The sequence below is a fragment of the Phyllobates terribilis genome, unplaced genomic scaffold (assembly GCF_046119375.1).
Source record: "Phyllobates terribilis strain yellow unplaced genomic scaffold, ASM4611937v1 Scaffold_4__5_contigs__length_816908805, whole genome shotgun sequence".
Lineage (NCBI taxonomy): Eukaryota > Metazoa > Chordata > Amphibia > Anura > Dendrobatidae > Phyllobates > Phyllobates terribilis.
Genome location: NW_027362764.1, coordinates 65854786 through 65878847, shown reverse-complemented (window position 1 = coordinate 65878847; position 24062 = coordinate 65854786).

Below are 24062 nucleotides of genomic sequence, written 5' to 3'. Positions count from 1 at the left end.
ACTGGTCTAATGTCCATTCCTTGTGTTCTTTAGCTCAAACAAGTCTCTTCTGCTTGTTGCCTGTCCTTAGCAGCGGTTTCCTAGCAGCTGTTTTACCATGAAGGCCTGCTGCACAAAGTCTCCTCTTAACAGTTGTTGGAAGAGATGTGTCTGCTGCTAGAACTCTGTGTGGCATTGACCTGGTCTCTAATCTGAGCTGCTGTTAACCTGCAATTTCTGAGGCTTGTGACTCGGATAAACTTATCCTCAGAAGTAGAGGTGATTCTTGGTCTTCCTTTCCTGGGGCGGTCCTCATGTGAGCCAGTTTCTTTGTAGTGCTTGATGGTTTTTGCAACTGCACTTTGGGACACTTTCAAAGTTTTCCCAATTTTTCGCACTGTCTGACCTTCATTTCTTAAAGTAATGATGGCCACTCGTTTTTCTTTATTTAGCTGTGTATCCATCAGACTAATGCACAACACAACTGATGGTCCCAACCCCATTTATAAGGCAAGAAATCCCACTTATTAAACCTGACAGGGCAAACCTGTGAAGTGAAAACCATTTCCGGTGACTACCTCTTGAACCTCATCAAGAGAATGCCAAGAGTGTGCAAAGCAGTCATCAAAGCAAAAGGTGGCTACTTTGAAGAACCTAGAATATAAGACATATTTTCAGTTGTTTCACACTTTTTTGTTAAGTATATAATTCCACATGTGTTAATTCATAGTTTTGATGCCTTCAGTGTGAATGTACAATTTTCATAGTCATGAAAATACAGAAAAATCTTTAAATGAGAAGGTGTGTCCAAACTTTTGGTCTGTACTGTATATGTATCCCCCATCCTGGAATATGTATCCCCCATCCTGGTATATGTATCCCCCATTCTGGTATTTATCTCTCGTTCTGCTGCTGTTCTTAAATGTATAAAAAATAAACCATTATACTCACCTTCCCTCTGGTCCCCTGCCGCACTTCACCCTCTTGTGAAGCCAGCAGCTGACTTCAGTGTGCTAGTGACCGGAGTGCATGATGTCACTGCTATGCGACATCAGTCACGTGCATGCTGATGTCAGCTGCTGGCTTCTGATTGGCTGTCAGTATGTATGGTCGCACAGGGACCTGATGGGTCTCCGCACTGCAATACACTTCAGCTGAATGTGTGTCCGAGGACGCTCATCCAGTTGAAGTTTGTGCTGGTGTCGGCGGGCTTTTGCGACCGCGGTCGTTACGCCCCAGGCTTTAAGCCCTTCTCAATAGGGTGATTTTTTTTCTTCCAATTGTTCTAAGAACAATAACTTTTTCATTTTTCCATAGAAAAAGGCAGATAAGGATTTTTTTTTCTTTAAATGAGTTGTAATTTTGAATAACCCAATTCATTTTTACATACAATGTACTGGTAAACAGGAAAAAAAATTCCAACTGCAGTGATTTTGGGAAAGAAATGTAATTCTGATATTGTTTTTTCATTTTGTTTTCATGGTGCTCATTGTGTGGCAAAGATGACCTGGTAATATAATTCTACAGTTCAGTACAATTACAGTGATGCCAAATTAAAAAAAAAAATATTTCAATTTATGTTGCTATTGTCTGAGACATTTTTTTTTATTTTTTTGTCAATGGACCTCAATTTGTTTAGTGTGGCAACCAGGGGCATAAATAGAAATCATGGTGCCCCATTATAGAGGTTCTAACCACACCCTTCCCCCAACCCCAGAAAAAAGAAAATATATATTTTATGGGGCACAGAAGAGAATATCTCACAACTTTGCAGCCCTTATAGAGTAATGTTCCTCCTATTGAAGCTCTTGATTCCCCTTTGATTGCCCCCATAAAGGATGATGCCAAAAAAGTGCCCCCCCAAAAACACAGTATGATACCCACACAGTGAATTTCTACACAGCACCCCACAGTATGATGACCCTATTGTACCTACCTGGCAAAGTATGGGGACCCCAAGCCAGTATGATGCCCTAACTGCGACTCCAACACAACCCTCCATACAATATGATGACCCCACACAGTATGATGGACCCCACACAAACCTCCACACTGTATAATGGCCTCCACTAATCCTCATAAGCAGAATAATGGCCCCACCTAGCTCTCCAAACACTATAATTGCCCTCACATAACCCTCCAAATAGTAAAATAGCCACCACATAGCCCTAATAACAGTATAATGGCCCCATGTATCCCACTAAACAGTTTAATGGCCCCAATGTAGCCCTCCAAACAGTATAATGGCCCCACATAGCCTTCCATATAATATAATGGCCCCCACATAGCCTTCCATATAATATAATGGGTGCCACATAGCCTTCCATATAATATAATGGCCACACATAGCCTTCCATATAATATAATGGCCCCCACATAGCCATCCATGTGATATAATGGCCCTACATTGCCCTCCATATATTATAATGGTCCCCCATTGCCCTCCATATAATATAATGGCTCCACATGTACTCATTGATTAAAATAAATACTCACTAATAAACACTCTGCACTGCTGGGCACAGTGGGCACATTGTAGTCACCTCATCGCACCTGCTGCACAGACGTCAGCTGATGATCTCGCCTCCATTTTTACTGTCAACTGTATTGGCATTCAGGATGCTGCTACAGTTGAAAGTGGGATGTTGGGTGGAGGGGTGGTGCCACCGCTGGCACTAGACCCCCTGACTTACGAGCCGCATAGCAGCCAGGAGACTTGCTGTCATTAGTGGTACTCCACTGGTGGCAAGCTGACACTTTCAATGATAACATTTTTGGGAAATTAAAACTTTGATTGCTTTTTATTGCAATTTTTCAAGGCAATGTGGTGGACAAAATAAAAAAAACTCCAATTCTTTGAGTTTCACATTTTTTCAAGTTTTTTTTATATATTTCTCATTACGGCATTTACTGTTTTAGTTTATTAATTTTATATTTTCATCAGGCTTTTTCCAGATGCAGAGATACCAAAAATGCTTTTTCATTTTGTTTTAATTTCTGAATTATTATTGGTGGAAAAAGGGGATTTCGAATTTTTGTCTTTTATTTTTTTTAAAACTTTGTATGATGCATTTGAAGAAAATGCTGCAGCTCGTGGTACCACAGTTGACACAGAATGCTTATTAATGCATTAGAATCGGATAATACTGTAGTACACTCAAAGATGTGGTAACTTGTAGTTCAATGGTTGGATACATTTGGTTGGATATAGTATTCACTAAACGTGTTTCGGAGGATAATTTCACTCTTTCCTAAATGCCAAACAAGAAAAAAAAATGTTACAAAAGAACATGGCGAAATAAGACTAAATTATAGAAAAATGCAATGATAAAGTAAAATGGTCTGTCTCTTTAAGGCTAAAACCAGTTGTGTCCATAAGGGGTTAGAAGACCCTTCATGTCCAGTGCATTGGTTGTAGGTGATTGTCGGTTATGAGGTCACGGAATGTTGTGACGCTGATATATAAGCAACTGCCGGACGGAATCCTCTGAGGGTTTACAGTTAGTGGAGTGTAAGTCGCCTTATATTATCTGCTGATTTATCTCCTATCATATCTCTTGTGTCTTTCACTCTCGTTCCTCATTTCCTTCATTCTTTAATAATATTTGAACTTTTGTTTAGCTAATGAACAAATTGTGTCATGTACCCAACCGGCCTTCTGTCTATGTATCCACCATCCATACATGGGTACAATACATCATTATGTATGGATGAAGTGTAATTAGAAATATAGAAATAACTGTCATAAATCTTTATCTATTACCATTTAATCACAATTACATAATATTTAAATGGTCTAAGGGGTAAAGTGTCTGCTTGAAGAGAGTGCCAAGTTGGTGTAGGGAGACTTATAGGCCATAAAATGTTTACCTAGGAATTTAAATGTGCAAGTAGTTTGTTCAGAGGAATAGGACAGTAGCTCTAGTGCCACCTATAGGACATAACTTTGCACTGATGAGAAGCAAAAAGTCCAAAACACTTGTCTGCAAATAAAGTTTCTGTTTTTGTTTTCTATCCTAAGTCATGTGATGAGGCCCTTTAAAGGGTCCTTCTTGATTTTTAGGATTGCCACTTCCAATGGTTGGCCCTTGACCGCCTATCTTCTTCCTCTATGAAGGAGATATTTGCTTAATATTTCAATAATTACATTGATATCTCTTATACAAGGTTTTGGTATAATGGAAGGAGCCAAAGAGAGTTGTACAAGATTTTAAAAATTCTGTCTCGTTTCTTTCAAAAACACAAACTGTCGGTTGTGTCCGGTGTTACAGCTCAGCTCTATTCACTTCTATGGAGCTGAGTTACAATACCACAAACAACCTGTGGACAGGTGTGGCGCTGTTTTTGGAAGAAAGTGGTTATGTTTTTCTAATCCTGCACAATCCCTTAAAGGACCATTTCATGTAAACTGGATTGGTTGTAGGTTTTTGTCACTTCGGGCAGTTACTGTTGTTACTGGTGATTAGTGATCCATGGAATGGGATGATGACATCACGCAGTGACATCATGATAACTGTCGAGGGGCCACTCACTAGAGGGGTGCAGTCGGCAGTGAAGTGTAAGTAAACCTTGTATTAGCCTCTTTTTAGGTCTTTTATTATGTTCTGTTACTTTCTCTTTATCTGTAGATATTAACCCTGTAATGTCAGGATGTCTCTTCCCCCTTATAGATTTTTATTCATTATTTAAAACTGAATCTTTATTTAGTTAATGAGCTGAGGCGTCAGTAACCGACCCTCCCCCCCTTTCCCCTTTCCCCCCCTTCACTTCTTCATAAATATCAAAATAGGAGTGAAATTTGATGTCTACTATAATTCTTTTTTCCCCCATTATTTTAGGGTTTTATTATTTGTGAGCGAGAGAATTGTGAGAAAAATAAGGTAAATGCTTAATTATCCTAAATCTACAATTTCTCTGATGGACTGGGGTCACTTGATGGCGGAGAGTCACCGTCCATGTCACCCATAATCTCCTGCAAGTTCTCCTCCCATAGAGAAACATTGAAGCTCCATGTGAGTAAGGAGAATGGCAGGTGACTCCGCGTTACCATCGAGCATTACCCCTAGGGAAGAGTCAAGGATCTCATCGCAATGCTCGGACTGGCTGTCAGCTCTCCTGACCCGAGTGTGACAGCTGCATAGGAATACACGCCGTCACTCTTGGGTGGTAAGGCCGTCAGCCAGTCCAAGCATTGCGATGCGATCCTCGTCCAAGTTATACAACCCTCTGACTCTTCCCGAAGGCCAAGGTCAGGTATGGCAGATTTATAGAATCCAAAGGTTTGGAAATTCATTCATAGGGGGAATTCATCAAACACTCTGCCACAATAGTTGTACATTTTTATGTAACACGAGCTTCCAAATACAACTTAGCACATTTTAGCTTTTTTACACCAGCCCTGACACTTTTCAGAAACGTGGGTACGGCCTAGTCGAAAGGCAGGGAAAGGCGAGGCCCAACAGAATAGTTATCATATGCAAAAGAAATTGTAAAAAGGCCAAACTCCAAGGGCAAAATAGTGTAATTTATCTTCCTACCATTTTGGTAAATGTATGTGTGTAATATTATTCATTGTCTTTTTCTTGGCTTTTTCCATAACAGATTGATTGAAAAAATAGAGAACACCAAGAGAACATTCAGGTATTTATCCTATTACATCTTCCTACCACATTCCTATAGGAGTAGTATGTGTCCCAGTAAGGGGGGGACTCCATAGTGATGGTATCATGGCATTACCGCTCTCACTCATGGGCATTTACAATGTATTCATACGAAGGATACAATTGATTTCAATAATAAAAAATTTAGATCCCGTTGAATTCTTCATACTATTTATCATCCATTTCCCCCATATTATAACAATGAGGTCATGAACAAATTATGGTAATGCCAAAAATTTACCAGGACTCCTGACCGATCAAACATTGTCTTGGAGCCCTAGATTAAAGGATAATCCTACTGTGCAGTACAACCTATATGAACGTAGAGCTATATAGATTCTGGAGGTGATGTCCATGCTGTTTTCTGAGGGACAGGTTATATAGATATTTCTTTATTGTTTGAATTAGCCAAGGTGTTAAAGGGGTGGTCCTAAATACAAAGTGATTTTCATTCTAAATACCTATTTATTCAATAGCATAATCTTACCTATTTTCTAATATACTTTAATTAAAAATTCCCTATCCTTCCCTATCAACACTATTGAACTGCTTTTCTTTCTTTTTCCTACTTCCTTTTTGACGACGTTTCATTTGAAAATCCCAGTGCATGCTGGGATTCTCAAACAAAGCGTCATCAGGGGGCAGAAGCTGCGGTCACTGCCCCAGCCTCTGCCCTCTCTCTAAAATGAAGCAACAGCATTGACCTTCATTTCAGGGGATGGGCTAGTCCCTGCGCAATATGTATTGTGCACTGTACATAAAGACTGCGCTTTCTTGCTGGCTCAGATCAGTAGTAATGAGCCTGGAAACAGAGGAGAGCGACTGTCAGTTCACCTTGTAAGATGAGTACCCAGCTTGCAGAGGCGAGCACTGGCTCCCACAAGTTACGTCAATTGCAGAGGCGGTGCTGGTCTTTGCATGCTGGGAATTCATCTTACAATGCGCACTGACAGTGCACTCTGCTTTGTTGCTAGCAAGAGAGTGCACTGCCTTTGTGCACATCATGGCAGATAACTTTATCCATAGGCTTCCTAAGCATCAATTCTTGTAACCAGAGCTGTATTTTTTTCATTTCAGGCACATGGAGTCCCATAAAAACATCAGAGGGCCTAATGAAGAGTCACTGCCGTAAGTAACTGGTGTAATCATGGTCCATGACTTTCATTGTTTGTAGTCCTCAGCTTCTTTTCACTATGAGACGTAGATGCAATTGGAGATGTAACTTGAACTTCTTGGACCCCAATACAAAATATGTAACAGGGCCCCTCAACTACCATAAACCATTTGTAACAGTGATGAATATATATGTGGCAGATGAGAGGGTCCCAATGCGACTGCTCGCTCTACACTCTATAGCTATATGTAAATGTTCATCTTGGATACCATAAACATTTCTTCCTACTTACTCCATATAGTTATGGCCCTGAATGCTATCATTTGTTATTGCATTATAGATAGACTATATAGATGATATTTTCTGTAGGTTTCTTAAGTATCACTGTTTCTAACAAAAGCTACATTTTTATAGGCCAATTACACCAATAAAAGCCTGGGCGAGCGTGGAATCCATCAGGTAAGTTATCAGAACTTTTATTACTGCATTTGTATTAATAGATCCCAAAGACAAGTACTGGGAAAATCTTGAAAAAAAAAATTATATTTTTTAAACTGTGTGAGAAGTTAACTTTAAAAGAATTTCTAAAACTTTTTCTGTTCAGAAAAGAGACAGAGAATCATCAAGTTTCAAGGGTTAATCCGTTGTTCATTTACTGCCTGTCTGTGTCGTAACACATTGGTTCCCATTACACAATTACTGCCCCACACCCTGCACTTGTCTGTCTAAAAGGGTAAATATATGTCAGAAAGGAGATAATGAAGAGAATGACATAAAAGGGACAATAAATGGAAAATGGCCATTGAATTTAATGTCTCGAAGTCCCCGTTTTCCCCTTTAGTATCATTCTGTTCAGTGTCCACTGGATGCCCATTTCCAATTTATTGCTCCTATAGCACCCAAATGGCACAGAAGAGCGCTAAGAAATGAACAATGACTGCCTTCTAGACATCTGTCAAGTCAGCAGTCTTCCCCATGATTATGGAGCCTACTGAAACAGACTAAGGGACCTTTTTAAATGCTTAGGAAGCATTTGCAGGTGTTTTTTGTTAATTATTTTAATGTACTGAGATAATGACTTTTGTGTTTTCATTAGCTGTAAGCCATAGTCATCAACGTTAACAGAAATAAACACGTGAAATAAATCACTCTGTTTGTAATGACTCTATATAATATATGAGTTTCACTTTTTGTATTGAAGAACTGAAATAAATTAACTTTTTGATAATATTCTAATTTAGTGAGATGCACCTGTACATAGGAAAACAGCAACCAGACAGACAAGGGTAAACAGACAGGGATAAAAGAAAACTACAATCTTACACATACACTTACAAAACAACAGAGATGGAATCAAGGGCGGAATTGTTGGGAGAGGATATAAATATGCAAACCAACTCCACTCAGAAATCTCCAGAAAAACTCTCCGCCAACTCCAAACACTGAACTTCTTCAAATCCAAACCAGGAAGTCAAAAACTATCACTGGAAATTCCCAAGTGCCAGTGAAAGTATATATACTAGAGAGGAGCAGCCAACACAGAACAGCTGAGACAATTCAGGATGGAGAGCTCCAGGGGATCAACAGAGCGGATTAGCCCTTGTAATGACAGAGCAAGGAAAACCTGCAATGTTAATAGGAAGGTGAAGCAGATCTAATCAGTGCAGGAGTTTGTGTAACTAGACGCCGCAATCTTCTGGCCCAGCTCTGTCGCAGTATCCCTGTGACATTTACATCTTAACTCCTGATTGCGGGTACTGACCGGTGTGGTGTTATAATTGCGCTAATCTGTACAACTATTTACGATAAAAGCTGCAGTGTTCTTGGGCTTAGGAGCGCCACCTACTGGAGCTGTGCAGAACTGTGTGCTCTCCTGTAAAATTCTAAATTCATCAGTAAAATCTCCCCTGTTCATGAATGGTTATCTTCACTAGGGTGGGTTAATTGCTTCGATCACAGTATATTTCTTACCAGGTTTTTCCAAAATCACAGTAAAAACACTGCAGTTTTACAATGATTTTGGAAAACCATTGCAAAAAATGCACCATGATTGCAATGCGTGGATGCCCTTTAACCCTCACTTATAAAGAGTTATGTTATGTATTCAGTAGAGAGGAAGAGGAAGATAACATCAGTAATAAAGTGGTAGAGATAGGAGCGGAGAACAGCAGAGAGGATAACATCGGAATGTAAGTAGAGAGATAGTGAGATATATAGATATTATTGGCTGGATATGATTGTAGATGATTAATAGTAACTGATGAATGACTTGTTATGGGTACAGAAGGTTCAGGCTGGGCTTTGTAGGCAGAAGTGGAGACCTCCAGTAGACCCCCTAGCTGCAATGTCAACCAATCGGCACCCTACGATCGTCTGCTTGGGGAGCTGACCGGCATACAAAGTGACAGCCAATAAGTTAAATCCCCTTTCTAATACTGCTGTCATACTTCACAGAAGCATTTAAAAGGTTAAACTAATGCGATCACGGCTAACTCCAATTATATCAGATATTGTTGGGTGCCAGCTATGTAACAGAGCCATCAACGGTGCTGCAGGGAGTAGACTCAACACTTGAGCCCGCGCCATACAGAGACTGTGCGCCCCCAAAAAGTGGTTAACCGGGACTCTTCATTCAGGATATACCCCAGTCTTCATATAACTCAGTCTTATCTGGATGTCAATGTAGATTATATATGATTTATATGGCTTATTTTATGTGTCCAATAGTGAGGAAGATGAGAGCGAGGAAGAACAGGATGAAACAACTTGTGTGAGTGAAAATTGGAGTATGAGTAGGTAAGTGGAGGGTCTGAGACTAAATATATAATGGGTGATAAATACATACAACATAGAACATTATACACTTATAGTTATGGCATTTTCAGTCACATGGTATAAAACATCAAATTCTGAATTCATGAGCATTTCCAAACCGTCTATAAAGTTATTCTCCCTTTCTGTACTTCCATTCTATAAATTTCTTTGCAGGCATGTGACATCTTTTTTTTCTTATTTCCTTTTTGATGACGCTTCGTTTGAAAAACCCATTGCATGCTGGGACACTCAAACAAAATATCATCAGGGGGCTGAAGCTGAGGTCACTGCCTCTGCCCTCTCCCTGAAATGAAGCATCAACAGTGACCTTCATTTCAGGGGCTGGACTAGTCCCTGCGCGCTGTGCGCTGTGCACAAAGACAGTGCACTTTCTCGCCAACTCAGATCAGTAGTAATGAGCCAGCAACAAAGCAGAGTGCACTGTCAGTTCACCTTGTAAGATGAATACCCAGCTTGCAGAGACAAGCACCGGCCCCCACAAGTTACGTTAATTGCAGAGGCGGTGCTAGTCTCTGCATGCTGGGAATTCGTCTTACAATGCGCACTGACAGTGCGCTCTGTTTTGTAGCCGGCGAAAGAGCACGCAGCCTTTGTGCACATCACGGCAAATAAATTTATCCATAGGCCTCCTAAGCATCACTTCTTCTAACCAGAGCTGTATTTATTTCATTTTAGCTGCTTTGGATCGAATGAAACGATCGCATCTTCTAATAATGAGTCACTGCCGTAAGTAATTGGTGCTACCATGGTCCACAACTTTCAATGTTTGTAGTCCTCAGTTTCTTTTCACTATGAGGCATAGATGCAATCAGAGGTGTAACTATTTTTTTTCCTAATTACTCCATATAGTTATGCCCCTGAATGCTATCATTTGTTATTGCATTATAGATACACTATATAGATGATATTTTCTGTAGGTTTCTTAAGTATCACTGTTTCTAACAAAAGCTACATCTTTATAGGCCAAGCAAAATAAAAACTGCCTGGGCGAGCGTGGAATCCATCAAGTAAGTTAGTAGAACTTTCATTGCTGCATTAATTGAACCCATAGACCAGGACTGGGGAAATCCTGGAAAAAAAATAGTATATATTTTTATATCTGTGTGAGAAGTTAACTTTAAAATAATTTCTAACACTTTTTCTGTTCAGAAAAGAGGCAGAGAATTATCAAATTTCAAGGGTTAATCCGTTGTTCATTTACTGCCTGTCTGTGTCGTAACACATTGGTTCCCATTGCACAATTACTGCCCCACACCCTGCACTTGTCTGTCTAAAGGGGTCAATATATGTCAGAAAGGAGATAATGAAGAGAATGACATCAAAGGGACAAGAAATGAAAAATGGCCATTGAATCCAATGTCTCCTAAGTGCCCGTTTGCCCCTTTCGTATCATTCTGTTCAGTGTCTACTGGATGCCCATTTCCAATTTATTGCTCCTATAGCACCCAAATGGCACATAAGAGCCCTAAGAAATGAACAAGTGGACACTAAGGAGGCCATTTATTTCTATTCTCTGCCCAGGTGCAGCCATTGAATCACTTAAGGCTCGCAATGACTGACTTAGTGTCACACTGTCACCGTTCAGTATATTTTGGACGCAGTGATTGACAGCTCAGTCGTCCCATCTGGTGCAGTGGCGTGCTGAGTTGTCTGTGTTTTTGTTGACAGCTCAGCCATCGAATCTGAGTCTGGGAGGTGCTGATCTCCCTCCAGGTGTTCCCTGTTCCAGTGATTACTTAGCTACTTAACTGAGCTGTCGGCCCAGATATCTGCCAGTTGTAGCTTCCAGCTCTGTGAGACTTGTTCCTCTGTGCTTTGTTCTTAGCATTCTGACTTTCTGATACTTTGGTGACGGACCCTGGGCCTATTGACTATTTATTTGTATTACCCTTTTGCTTTGATCCGCTATCTTTCTGGTATTCTGACCTCGGACCATTACCTGACTATGCCTATGTCTCTTCCCTCTGTTTATGATGTACCCTCCTGGCTCTAGACCGCGGACCCCTTGGCTATCCTGACTCGCGGCTTGTCCGTGAGAAGTGACTCAGCATCAGACTTAGGCTTTGTATTCGTGCAGCCCCTTTGCCCCACTGCCATAGAAGGAGAAGGCTGCTGTAGTTTTCCATTTTACGTCCTAACTCCTGACTGCGGATACTGACCAGGGTGATGTCATATTTGCGCTGATCTGTACTACTATTTACTCTACAATCCGCAGTGCTCTTAGGCTTAGTAGCGCCACCTACTGGGGCTGTGCAGAACTCTCGTCTGTAAAATTCTAAATTCAATAGTAAAATCTCCTCTGTTCATGAATGGTGTAGTTATCTTCACTTCGATGTGTTAATTGCTTTGATCATAGTATATTTCTTACCAGGTTTTTCCAAAATTACAGTAAAAACACTGGAGTGTATACTTATCGTTTTGGCACTTTCAGTCACTTAGTATAAAACATGGCTGCATCTACATAATGATAACTGATAGAGGAGCCAAAAACAACAAACCATTGAGATCCTTTATTCATGAGCATTTCCCTACCGTCTATAAAGTTGTTCTCCATTTCTGTTCCTCCATTCTATAAAATTCCTTGCAGTAAGTGACATCAGGGAGGGGTCTAGAGCTAATTAGGACCTTTCCAGGTAACCTCCAGCCTCCTCTCCTGCACCGATCATTGTCAGGCAGGAGAGGGAGACTTGTGCAGCTCTCTTCCTGCACTTGTCTCTCTCTCCCGGCTCCACCTCTCAGGCCAACTTGCTTTCTTTATTGCAGTTCCTATGGCTGATACGGCTGTAGTTCTGTAAAAAGGATAATTAATGTCAATTGGTGAGAATGGGGATAATGAACGGAAGGTCACAGAAGGAGCAATAAACTGTTTACTAGACAAGATGCAGTTTTCTGGGGATGGGACGTCTACTATAAATGTGCAGAACTCTGCATGCTGCTTTTTTTGCTTTGTTTTATGAATTCAATTATAAAACTACTGCAAATAACAAAACCTCCTGCATTTGTTCTGTATTATGTGTCCAATAGTGAGATAGAGCGTGTAACATCAGAGAGAGGAGAGGACAATGGCGGAAAAGAGAACATCGGACTGTAAGTAGAGAGACAGTGACATTTACTGATATTATAGACTAGCTATTGAACCAGTTCTACGCCCGGGTGGCGAGCATTTTTATTGGTATATGATCTCCCATGCTGGTATGTGCTGCCCCCCTCCTGGTATTTGTGCTGCCCCCATCCTGTCCCCACCATCCTATACTGGTATGTGTGGTACCCCTCACCCCAATCCTGGTATGTGTGGTACCCCTCACCCCAATCCTGGTATGCGTGGTACCCCTCACCCCAATCCTGGTATGTGTGGTACCCCTCACCCCAATCCTGGTATGCGTGGTACCCCTCACCCCAATCCTGGTATGTGTGGTACCCCTCACCCCAATCCTGGTATGCGTGGTACCCCTCACCCCAATCCTGGTATGTGTGGTACCCCTCACCCCAATCCTGGTATGTGTGGTACCCCTCACCCCAATCCTGGTATGTGTGGCACACCTCATCCCCCCAATCCCGGTATGCGTGGCACCCCTCATCCCCCCAATCCCGGTATGCGTGGCACCCCTCATCCCCCCAATCCCGGTATGCGTGGTACACCATACCTCATCACTATCCTGGTATACATGGTACCCCATCCCTATCCTGATATGCATGATATTCCTCATCCTGGTATGCATGGCCCCCCTCATGTGAATCCCGGTATGCGTGGCACCCCTCATCCCCCCAATCCCGGTATGCGTGGCACCCCTCATCTCCCCAATCCCGGTATGCGTGGCACTCCTCATCCCCCCAATCCCGGTATGCGTGGCACCCCTCATCCCCCCAATCCCGGTATGTGTGGTACCCCTCACCCCAATCCTGGTATGTGTGGTACCCCTCACCCCAAGCATCCCTTTCAGGCTGTACACACATCCCCAAAAAATAAACACTTATACTCACCTTTCTTCCCTGTGCTCCAGCACTGCTGCGTCCTGTTCTGCCGGAGGCCGGGGAGGAGCGCTGCGCCAGAGCACTGCGCTGTCCGGCGCCATTTTGCTGAAGACACTGCAAATGTGTCTTCAGTAAAATGGCGCCGGATAGCGCTATGCGCATGCGCCGATCCGACGCCTCACTCCTGCCCCGGTCTCCGGCGAAGAGAGAGGCGCCGCGGCAGCGCTCCTCCCTGTCAGGTAAGTATGTAAGTATGGCGCCGGAGATCGCGGTATGCGTTCAGTGTCTACACATACCGCGATCTCCGGTGCCAAACACTCCTCTTACCTGTAACGGCTCCAAGCGTTCTTCTGTCTGGAGCCAGACTGCGTGTCACGCATGCGCAGTCTATAAAGGCTTCAGACAGAGACATGCATCCCGCCTTATATTATAGATTGTAAACGATTGTAGATATTTAATAGTAAATGGGGAATGACTTGTTATAACTAAGTAGAGACTGAGGAGGATATAAAACATGGCTGTACATATACTGTACATCAGTATCAGAGGCTGATTGGGGGCTAATGATGTAGTGGCTCACATAGTGCTCACATAGCGCCTTACAGAAAAGCACTAAAAAGGGAGAATGGATGGTAAGTGGGCAGTAAAGCAGACGCTGAATTCTGTGCCAGTTTGCCCTCTATTGGCCTTTTAGCTATGCCAGGTATTTCTAGTCAGAGCCCGGTTGCCATTATTTAATCACCTAATGCTAAAATGAATCACTAGAGATTTAGACTTGTGCAGTCTCTCTGCCCCGATGCTGGAGAAGGAGAAGGCTGCTGTGGTCTTATGTCCTGACTCCAGTCACCAGGTACAGACCGGCATGACGTCATCATTGTGTTGTGATGGGACACTAAGTTTTTCCGAATTCATTTATTAAATGCTTTGGTTCTGCAATAATTTTGGAAAGTCACTGCAAGAAATTCCCATGATGGCATTGTATGAACTTACTCTATCACTCACTTATAAAGGAGTAATTATTATAATGTTCATTTATGGGACAGTTACTGCATAAAGTTTATGTTATGTGTCCAATAGTGAGGAAGAGGAAGGAGAAATGGACGTGGATCAAACAACAACAGAGATAGGAGAGGAGGATGGAAGCGGAGATAACATTGGACTGTAAGTAGACACACAGTGACATATACTGATATTATGGGATGTATATGATTGTAGACATTTATTAGTAATTGATGAATTACTGATGTAGAGATGGAGGAACATATAAAACATGGCTGCCCATATACTCGGCTGTAATTCTGCCTCTGTAAAGGGCTCAATGAATGTTATTGGGGAGAAATAGGGGAATGAACGAAAGTTCACAGAAGGATCAATAAACGAAATATGATCACAGAGATCAGCGCCTCCTACGTGCCCAGTTTCGCCCTTTAGTGCCCTCTTGGTGAAGATCATTCCCAGTTTATTGCTCATATAGCACCCAAATGGCACAGAAGAGTATTACAGGGAATCTGTCAGTAGCATCAACCTTCCTAAGCCATCTAAATGGGCATTTAGGTCGCAGAAAGTTTTCTCTGGAATAAAGGAAGAGTCAAACAACTGTATAACTCAGATGAGGATCACCACGTAATGCTCGGACTGGCCGACGGCTTTCACACCCGAGCTTGATATCATGTATTTCTATACTGCTGTTACGCTCGGGTCGGTAGAGCCGTCAGCTCGTCTGAGCACTGCGTTGCGATCCTCGTCCGAGTTATACGACTTTCTGACTCTTCCCAAAGACATCGGATCACAGATATCAAGGTATCGTTTTATTCCGCTTCCTATGACCTACATGACCAGGAGGGTTGATCCTACTGACAGATTCCCTTTTTAAAAGCAAGAATGAACGGCAAGTGGGCACTAAGGAGGCAATGATTTTTGTGCCAGTTTGGCTAATATACCCCCTTTACTTATCCCATTTATTTCTATTCAGTGCCTGAATGCCCCCCTTCAATCACCTGAAGCTCACGATGACTGACTTAGGCTTTGTTCTTGTGCAACCCTCTTTGGTCAGAGAAGGAGAAGGCTGCTGTAGTGTTTTGTCTTACGCCAGGGGTCACCAAACTGTAGCTCGGGAGCCACATGTGTCTCGTGGGCCCGTGATTTGTGGCTCGTGGCTGTCTGCCAGCTTGGTGCATTAGCTCCAGGTGTAGCAAATAGCCCTGAACAGAAGAGCAGATCTGAATGGGGGGAGATAGGAAACCCTGGAGCTCGGCATACTGCCTTGGTGTGATTGCAATGTAAAAGCTTTGCTGCCATTATACCGGTAATAGGGGGCTGTGGGTGTCACTGTTGTGAATGGGGCAGGAACTGGATGTTGCACGCGCCCCTCTCTCAGAGCTGAATATGGCTCTCAAGGTCAGAAATGTTGGGGACCTGTGTCTTACGCCCCAACTCCTACTGCCTGCAGACACAGACCGGTGTGATGTCATCATTGCGCTGACCTGTATCACCATTTACTACACAACACGCAGTCCTCTTACTCTTAAAAGCGCCACCTGCTGGAGCTGTGCAGTACTGTGCGCTGTCCTGTAACATTCGGAATTTGTCAAAAAAATCTTACACCTATTCATGAACGGTGTATTTATCCAAAAAATGTACCATGATTGCATTACATGAAGCCACTCCAACACTCCCCATAAAAGAGCGATTACAACAGTGGTCATTTATGAGAGCGTTACTACATATAGTCTATGTTATGTGTCCAGTAGTGAGGAAGAGGAGGAAGAAGAGTATGTAATGCTTAAGATCAGACAAACAGAAGACCACAGCGCAGAGACCACCACACTGTAAGTAGAGAGATAGTGACTTATACAGATATTATGGGATGTATACGATCATAGATGCTTATTAGTAACTGATGAATGACTGATTATTTCTGGGTAGAGATGGAGGAACATATAAAACATGGCTGCCCATACACTCATCTGTAGTTCTACCTTTGTAAAGGGCTCAATGATTGTTATTTGGGGAGAAATAGGGGCATGAAGCCACTCCAACACTCCCCATAAAAGAGCGATTACAACAGTGGTCATTTATGAGAGCGTTACTACATATAGTCTATGTTATGTGTCCAGTAGTGAGGAAGAGGAGGTAGAAGAAGAAATGGATGGAATAGAGTTAGAGAGAAGAGAAGAAGACCACAGCGCAGAGACCATCAGCCTGTAAGTAGAGAGACAGTGACATATACAGATATTATAGGCTGCATATGGTTTAGTAACCGATGAATGACTTGTTATCACTTAGACTGAGGAGGATATAAAACATGTTTGTACATATTGGGGGGGTTATTGACTTGGGGGTCCCCTACACCAGGGTTATAGTAAGAACAATTTTCCCGCCTCCTGGTCTTGTCTGATTAGCGATGCCGCTTCAATGTGGCCATGGGGCTCTGGAACGGACATCATCTCCTCTACCTTCAACCTTGGTAGTCACAGTGGCCATCAGCAAAACCATTTCCAGTGCTCCATGGCCACTTTGGAGAGACAAGAAAAATGTGGATTTCTCTGGAATAAGACGTCGGATTGCAGATATCAAGGTGTCATTTTATTCAACTTCCAGTGACCTACATGCCCATATAGACGGCTTAGGAGGGACGATCCTACTGACAGATTCTCTTTAAGTCATTGCATTTATTGAGGACACACACTACATGATATTTTTATTTTCTAAGTTTCTCTGTTTCTAATGAAAACTTAATTTATTTTACAGGCCAAAAGTAAAGACAGCGTGGGCCGACACAGAGCCAATGCCGTAAGTAATAAGAGCAATCATGGCGGCATTTACTCTAACGAGACCTTGGACTTCTGAACGATGACGTCATATTGTGACATAAGTGCCGCACATTACACAGGACAATATCACTGTGTATATCCTCATAGACTGATCAGGATGATAATGTGAACTGTCTGTATCTCAATTTGTTTCTTTGAATTTTTTTAAGACGCAAACGTAAATGGTGGATACCAAAATGCTTCAGAAGATCGAGCAGGAGCCATGTCAAATACATGTAGGTACTTTACCCTCTTCCCACAAATGGACGCGCCCTTATGTCCTAATTGCTGTCTTCTAGATGCAAAAGTTTTCAATGATTCATCCTGGCAGAAGATCAGTCACCATGAATGTGAAAGTGATATTTATACTAGGAGCTAATAATTAGTAATGACATCTATCCATATAGCTACATCATGTAGAAATGTATAGGAGAGTCTTTATGTTTATTGTCTGTGTCTTATTGGGACTAGGATTTGTTCCCGATAATAATTTTACAAGGTATTTATTTGTGATCATTTCTTCTATTTCTTCAACACCAGAAAAGATAAAGATGAAAAAGAACAACGTCCACCAAAGTAAGTAAAAGCTTCCCCCATTATAGTATGTGACGTGTTGTTACACTAAGGCTCATAATATTGTGTCTTTCCTTTATATATTTATACTATATTGTATATTTTAATGGAAGAAACCAATATTTAAATGTCTATCTATATATGTCCAGGCTTGGACTGGCCCACAGGAGAACAGGAGAATCCTCTGGTAGGCTGCCCCTGTGAATAAGTGCTAAAGAGTAGTGCAGAAAAAATATATCATCTATTTTATCATTCATTAAACAAGCGACCAAATGAATATTACATAGAAGCAAAAGTAAATTTGTTTACTAGGCTCAGGTTATTTTTGCATGTAGCTGAACAGTGGGCCTAAAGAATCACTGTTACTGGTGGGCCGTTGCCCATAGTGAGAGAAAAGCATTCCCCGACTTCTAAACTTACCGACCTTCCTGTCCTTTTTTCTCCATTCTGAACACTATTTACCAATTTTTTGGCTTCCTCTTAGGCTCCTCAGAGCATTTATCTGCTGCTTCAGCAGTACAGCGGCAGAGTAAAGAAAAAAAGGTAAGTTTTTCTTTAATAATTTTTTATTGAATGATTTTAAGATTTACAAAAAATCTATTCAGTATCATCTTAAGTTTTCAATAATTATTCTATAAACAGTCGGGTGGTGACAAATGAGTTTTATTCTTTTGAAAAAATGTGCAATCATACGCTGATGAAGGCGGGTAGGTTGGTGTATAGAAGGGAAGAAGGAGGAAAACGTCACAGTCAGGTTGTGATATTCAGTATCTGTATGATCAGACTTCATTGCTAGGAGTCCTGCCAGCTGCTGTATTAATATTTCTCCTGTTTCATCATCTCATCGTTGACCCTAGTTTTTCCTTCTGGCCGATACACTGGCACACTACTGGTGGTGCACATGTGCGGGGCAGCAGGACAGGGTGTATCCCCGGCTGTATGTAGAGCAGCGGCTGTTGTGGTCGTGTGATCAGACTCCCATCCGCGTACCACGTCACGTGGATTGGGACTCCGGTCGCATGTTCTGACGTCACACGCTACATGACTTGTTCAGACAGTTGCGCCTGTTCCGAAACTCTAATCATAGTATTCACCAATCAAGTGTGGATTTTATCTACACATGTATTTTTACTGCTCTATTAGCGACTTTGTACCAAAATAAGCACTGGGATTGGCGTCACGTCAGGGGTAGGATAGTCCATGAGTATATACATATACTGTATATTTAGAGGTGTTCAACTGACTATTTCTCCATGGTATTTCCATCATACTCTATATCCAGTTTCTTGTCTATACTGACTCAGCTCTTTTGATTTGCACTTGGAACATGTTTCAGGTGATATTTACGTGCACTTTTGAGCTATATATATGAAATATAGCTACCTTAATATTCTGGACCCCTATACCACCATTATGTAATGCGTTGCCTCCTGCCGTGTTTCATCATCCACTGCATGACTTACTTTTAAATTTATGATCTACTAAATAATTTTTTTTTTACACCAAGTGCCACCACTGAAGAACTGGAAGTCACCCCCTTCTCTATATCCCAATCACCAGAAGATCGCCTGCATGCAGGAGAAGGAGAGTTGCAGGCATGGCGCTTCTTTGACCCACCTTTAGAATGTGTTGGAGTTGGGCTGGGACTGGCAGCTGCTTCCTCCATTGCGATGCTTGTTCCTGCAGGGGAGTCCAGAGCACCGTTGACTGCATCAACCCATGGAAGCTCTGCAGAAGAAGCATGAGGTTGGTATTGTTGATTAACAGTGTGGTTCTCCCCTTATCTTATCCCAAAGACTCCCCTTTATTCCCCCTTACCCAACCCTATTGATCCCATAACAAAACGACAGACTCAAAAGGTTGGAAAATATCGGCCACAGCGACCTTTATTATAAATATTACAAACATGAAAACATTATTAAACGTGCTAAGGTCCTTGAAGTTACTAAATCTGGTGACCCCAAAAATAACCAACCAAAACTTCCTCCCACCTGCAACCCACAGGCTCAGGAGCACCAACAAACCCCAGAGAGTTTATTAACGGATAACTGCCAAACCAGGGACACGACATTCGTTTGCCGTAAGCCCCCAAAAAATCACCAGACCCAGACCAAGTTATCAATGTCCTGATTAATCCCCTGAACCAATTTAACACCAACTTCAAGGACCCTGATACACGCCACAATGAGAGCATTTGACAACTCAAATACTCGAGACCCCCCTTTACTGTAAAAATAAGGCTTGTTCAATGCCCCTTGCAACGATGAAGTTCATATATCCAGCCCCACGGCATTAAGATGCACTCCATCTGCTAGCCAGAAATTCCCGGTGCTATCTTCTATATCAAAGTGCCTTACCGCTACCCCCCATTCCAAGACACAAAATTCGAAATTGCCCGATTCACCTTCTTCCTGTCTTTATTTTTTCCACCAACTGCGCATTCCGCCATTCTCTCCGCAGAACAATCTCGGACCACACCGTCACTAACCCTGTAAATGATGTCCTAATACGAAGAAAATCGTGTTTCATGTCCCTTATCAATTCCCTAAATGGACGAACCCTTAAATCATCCCCAATCTCATAAAATTATGCAGTTCGCGTAACATCCTGTCCCACACCATACCATGAAAATCAAGCCATCGAACCACAGCCTTGTCTGTCAAAAAACCGATCTGCCTCCCATCTTTTGATACATCGCCCCGAACAGCGCCCCAATGAACGTAAGAATGGCGCATTATCCAAACCAAAAGTGGAGAACCTGTATAAGAACAACAAATTAGACATAATAAACACAAACTTAATCATTTAACTGTAACTAATGAATCAGGCCGGACATATGACAAAAAACAACGTGATTCCCACCTACCAATCCTCTTCACAATTTCAGGACTCAAACCGCATACTGCTACCTCTGTAGCAGCCCCTATACGAAAAGAATGCAGAGCAAAACTAAAGGGGTCTAAACCCAGTCGACTTAAACAACTCCTAAAAACTTCCATAAACTGATACTTTGATAAGAAAGTTCCATCCTCATGGCACAATAATGGGCCCTCCCAGACCCGACGTATACCCTTCAAAACTCCAAAAGTCCTTAAGGGACATATAACGGACTCTTGCATGGGCCCTAAACATACCATTTTCCCTTTTATCATTTGATCAGTCTTAGAAAATCTTAGCCAAAATTCCAACCCTTTTTCTGTAGCCACCACATCCTGAGCTAATAGACCCCCAGATTTTTTCATGGACGGAGCCACTAACTCACTCACCCTTCACGCTGCAAAAAATGCCAAAGAAAAAGTTGATTGGAGCAAATACACCTCATACTTAGAATGATAAATCCACTTCACCTCTCTTCCCAAGCATTTCAATAAATCAAACGAGACCAGGCGCCAACTGTCCCCCTGAGCTCTACCCTTATGAGACCCTTTAAAATAGCTTGCTGAACCAAAATTTTTTTTTGATATCTGTTCAACCCCTAGATTTCAAACCAAAAGCCAAGCCTGCAATCAACCTATTTACCTTGGACACTGACGAATCTTCCAACGCTCCTTCCCTTAACCACAACAGCAACAGTACTACCTTATCGTCGTCAGACAAAACTTGATCCACAACGCACAGTCGCTTCTCCCACAACTCCCACACAGTATGATAAGCCGACCACATGCTACTCGAAAGCGATGCACTAACTAATGGTTGAGCTACTCGAATGCCAAGCTCCATAAATGTTGCGGCACTCCAGACCTTTCTCGACTGCGTTGGGCACCAGCGACTGGAAACAATCCCAGTGGAAATGAGAGAGAGTGTCAGCAACCCAGTTCTGCACACCGGGTACATGCAACGCTGTCACACAAGCGTTCAACAGTAAACATTTCAAAACCAGATACCGCAATACCCGAATCACCGGAGGAGAGGATGCTGTTATACAGTTTATTGCTAGTACCACGCCCTTGTTGTCACATTTGAAACAAATTAGTTTGTTTCGAAAATGCTTTTCCCACAACTTCACTGCAACCAAAATCAGGAAAATCTCCAAAAGAGTCATGTTTTTAACTAATCTGGCCAGCTGCCACTTATCAGGCCATTTACTCGAACACCACTGCCCTTGAAAGTAAGCTCCAAATTCAGTACTACCCGCTGCATCGGTAAACAATTCCAAGTCAAAGTTGTCTACAACCTCATCCATCAATAATGAACGACCATTGTAACACAACAAAAAACTCGCCCACATTGCCAAATCCTGTTTATGTTCCTTCAAAAGTTGGATATAATGATGAGGGAACGTAACCCCGGCTGTCGCACTGGCCAACCTGCGTGAAAAAACATGCCTCATCAGCATAACTCTACATGCGAGATTAAGCATATCCAGAAGTGATTGCATCTCTTTCAAAGTAAGATTTTTCACACACGCAGCGCCCTAGCAACCTCAGCCTTTAATGCCAAAACTTTTTCTTCAGGTAAACAAAACTTGTAATTAACCGAGTCAATCACAATGCCCAGAAAACAAATACAAGATGCCGGCCCCTCAGTCTTCTCTAGAGCCAGCAGGACTTCAAAGAGCTTTGCATCCCAATCCATGGAACGCAGCATCGATTCACACAGCTTAGAATCTCCGGGACCAAAACGCAAAAAATCATCCAAATAATGAATGATAGGTGCCCCACCGGACACATCTCGTATTACCCACTGCAAAAAACTACTGAACGCCTCAAAAACAGAACAAGAAAGGGAGCAACCCAAAGGCAAGCACCAATCAACAAAGTATGCACGCTTTCTGAGTGAACTGGGAGCAATCTGAAGGTAGCCTCAATATCGGTTTTGCCATGAGCTCCCCCCTTCACAACTTTCTAACCCAACGAGTCGCCTCATCAAACGAAGTATACATCACTGAACACAACTCAGGTGCAATGCCATCTTTAACCGACCACCACCTAGGATAGGAAAGTTGGTGATTTAAGCAGAACTTATTGGGCTCTGTTTTAGGCACAATTCCCAACGAGGAAACAACCAAATCCGTAAAGGGTAACTTAACAAAAGACCCAACCATGCGGCCCAAAGCTACTTCTTTGTCCAGCTTATCTGACACTACCTTCGGGTGGCGGTAAGCAGACTGTAAATTTTTCCTATTACAAGGTACATCAAAAGTCGGAGCGGTTTTCTTAAACCCTTTCTCAAAACCAGACGCTAACAATTCAGACTTAACCCTGTCCGGAAAGCTATTTAGAACGGGAAGCATCTCGTACAGTTTCACTGGAGTCACTACCATAGGAATTTTCGAGGGGGGGCTTTTCCTTTTCTAAAACATTTACCGGCCCTGTGGGATGATCCGTTACAGTAGGAACAGACATGCTTAAATTTACAACTGGTTTTAAATTTGCACTGGCTCTCGTTAAGCAGCCAGCTTACTCCTGGTTTTTGACCGCCAGTTTGTCCTGCTTGATTATTGCCCTCTATAACTCCTGTTTGGTCGGATAATCCGGCCCGCCCTGAAAGGAATGCCCAAACCTAGCTGGCGCCATACCTCTTAACCATAAACCTATGTCTTTCTGGTCTCACCTGATTGCTGGTCTAATCGCCTTCCTTTGACGAAACTGCTCGTCATATCTCAACCAACTCTGGCCCCCATAAACTCTAAGCTTTCCCTATAGAGTCCAGAAAGCTAAAAAGGCCCAAACAATTCTCAAGGGCTTTCTCACCTATAACACTTGCCAAAATGGCGAATACTAGCATCCAGTTAGCAAATGTCTGCAGGATTAACCAGCATCTGTTTTTTCTCGTCCACTTTCTTGCTATCATTGCTCTTCTTTTTATCAAGATTACATTTTTCAAGCGGCAGAAGGGAAAAAATTTTGACGTACTCGTCTTTCCAAATCTGCTCCCTCACCTCCTTCTTTAGATGAGCCCCCCAATGGACCTTCAAAGCAAACGTATACTTTGCCCCTAGCCTTATCATTTAAGTGAATTTTTTCCCCTTTATCAGTTTCCGTCTGAGCCAAAACGGATACCTGGGCCTGCGCCTGAGAGTTTTCCTCCAAAGGCTGATTGACCTCATTATTCATACCCCCGACTATCGGAACCCAGGCCGCCAACTGAGCTGGAGGCAATTGCCCCCTTCTAATC